The sequence below is a fragment of the Tenrec ecaudatus genome, chromosome 4, assembly GCF_050624435.1.
Source record: "Tenrec ecaudatus isolate mTenEca1 chromosome 4, mTenEca1.hap1, whole genome shotgun sequence".
Lineage (NCBI taxonomy): Eukaryota > Metazoa > Chordata > Mammalia > Afrosoricida > Tenrecidae > Tenrec > Tenrec ecaudatus.
In genome coordinates, this window is record NC_134533.1 from 20,143,365 (window position 1) to 20,145,996 (window position 2,632).

At 35.8% G+C, this 2,632-nt stretch overlaps 1 pseudogene; it reads right to left on the minus strand.

The window, feature by feature from the left end:
• Window positions 1-1,312: 1,312 nt before the first annotated feature.
• LOC142445719 (olfactory receptor 10AG1-like) lies at window positions 1,313-2,281 on the minus strand (annotated as a pseudogene).
• Window positions 2,282-2,632: the final 351 nt, after the last annotated feature.

Consider the following 2,632-nt stretch of genomic DNA (forward strand, 5'->3'; position numbering starts at 1 on the left):
CCTAAGAATCTCATTGCTACATTTCTTGTTTTCGTTGCTTGGGGTCTGGTTAGATTTATTTCTGCTAGGTTTGTCTTCAGAGATGTTCCACTTTCTCTGTTATGATCTGAGTAGGCGAAACTAGCACATTTCCCATTTCAATTAAAACTAGGTTTGTCATGTCCAGGTAAGCTCAGCTGGCTTCCTTTAATTATAGACAGAAAAGTGAAGGTAGAGAAAAGCATCTTCACATTCGGTTTGAACTGGATCTCTTTTGTACAAGTGATGTGTTCTGGAGCTGTGCTCCTTCATAGGTGAAAGAGCCACTGGAAAAGGAATAAGGCTGCTATTGCAATACCACAGAACTGCACGGGACAACCAATGAGCTGCTATCACCTGCATTAGCCACATGAACATAGATCCATCTCATATCCAAGATTGCATGAGTAACAGACATTCATTACAATCAGAACCAAAATCTCAGATAGTTGAAAACAGAAGAAAAATTTATCTGGGATATCCATAATTGACATTTGATGTTAATCAATGTTAACATTCTTCTATCATTTAAAATATGTGCCATATATCATTTTAAATATGTGCGACTCTATGTGTATTATATGTACAAATTATACATTGGATATTTTTATTCTTATAGAAAATACCTATATTTATGTATAAATGACTGTCTTAGGTCATAATTTTTTTATTTTTATATGATTCCTACAAAATTAAAAACAACAAAATCAAATTATAAACATTTTTGTGCCTCTTGATTTTCTTATTATATATAAATATTTAAATAATAATATCTGTTTTATCATGGGATCATATAAAATATTAATCTGACATGCACAAAAATCAATTTTAATGTTAATTGTATTTATATATAATCATAATTTGTAAAATAAATTCTCAGAGAAAGGTCTTGGGCTCCTCTAGGGAATGATTTCTCTAAAATGCTATTGTGTAATGAAAATGTAATGTGGTTTGAATTAATGCATATTGACACCCTGGTTTTCAACCAACATATTATAACTGTATGTCCACTTATAGAAATGCATTATATGGTTTCCAGTAAACGTTACCATATCCATTCTGACTGACTAAATGAACTCAAGGCTTGGAAAAGTTTATTTGAGGGAAGAAAATCACACAACAAAGTTATGGAATTGGAATGTTTTGCAATCACCTGATACATCGATTACTTATGTAAATTGATCCAACATAAAAATATTGCAAGTGGTTTTTGAAATAATTACCACTGTATGGAAAAAAAGTAGATATATTTAGAAGCTAAAGTCTGAATAAAATTAAAGCAATTTACATGCAGTCAACTCAGTCTTTTAAAAAGCATACTGTTGCATCGTAATTTTCTCAGTGCCACTATGACATCCTTGTTTCTTAGACTATATATCATGGGATTAAGGATTGGTGTTAGAATGGTGTAGAAAAGAGAAAAGACCTTGCCCGTCCCCCCTGAGTGACTAGTAGTAGGTCTTACGTAGGTAATAATTCCTGATCCAAAGAACAATACCACCACTATAAGATGAGATGAGCAAGTGGAGAAGGCTTTGGCTTGACTTCTGGCTGATGGCAACTTCAGGATGGTGGAGATGATTTTAATCTAGGAGCCAACTATTAGCAGAAATGGAACTATGCCAAAGAACACATCTTGTATGTAGATCAATATCTCATTTATAAAGGTGTCCACACAAGCCAAATTGAGTATTGGGGGAAAGTCACAGAAGAAGTGGTTGATTTGGTTAGATCCACAAAAAGACAGAGAGAAAATTTTATATGCCTGCCCAATATTAATAGGAATGCCCGTGATCCAGGAGCCAGTTACCAGCTGGACACAGAGCCTGTGGTTCATGATGAGAGGGTAGTGCAGAGGGTGACAAATGGCCACATAGCGGTCATAGGCCATGACAGACAGAAGTAAACACTCGGTGTCTCCAAGCATAAGCACAAAGCACATCTGCATGGCACAGGCAACTAAGGGAATTCTCCTTCTCTGGGTCCCCAGATCCATCAGCATTCTGGGCAGGGTTACTGATACATAGCACATTTCCAGGAAAGACAAATTTCCCAGGAAAAAGTACATTGGGCTCTGGAGAGCAGGATCCAGTTTGGTTAATAGAAAGATGGTGGCGTTGCTCATCAGGATAATAATGTAGATGCTTAAAAACAACCCAAAGAGAAACCACCGTAGATGGGGCATATCGGCAAAACCCAAGAGAACAAATTCCATCGATGCAGTTAGATTTTCTTCTGGTGGTTTTTCTTCCTGATTCATCTGTGGAAAATAAATTTAAATATCCATTTCTCTTTCCTGTATCTCTGTTTTTCCTGTAAATTGAATTCAGGTCTGGATGGGATTTTATGGTCACTTCTACTGTTCACAATTTACAAATAATATAATTTCTTCCCATTCCATGTTCTCTTCTTAAATTGCAGTAAAGTGTCACATAATATTTATCTTAATGTCATTTCACTATATGTTTAGAGAATCCAAAGTTTTTGCTGCCACGTGGCCTATTGCAGCTCACAGCAACCCTTTGTGCTGGGAGGAAATGTATCTGGTTTTCTGAGAGTCTAAATCTTTACAGGAGTACAAAGCCTCAATGTTTCAAACTGTGGACATTTAGGT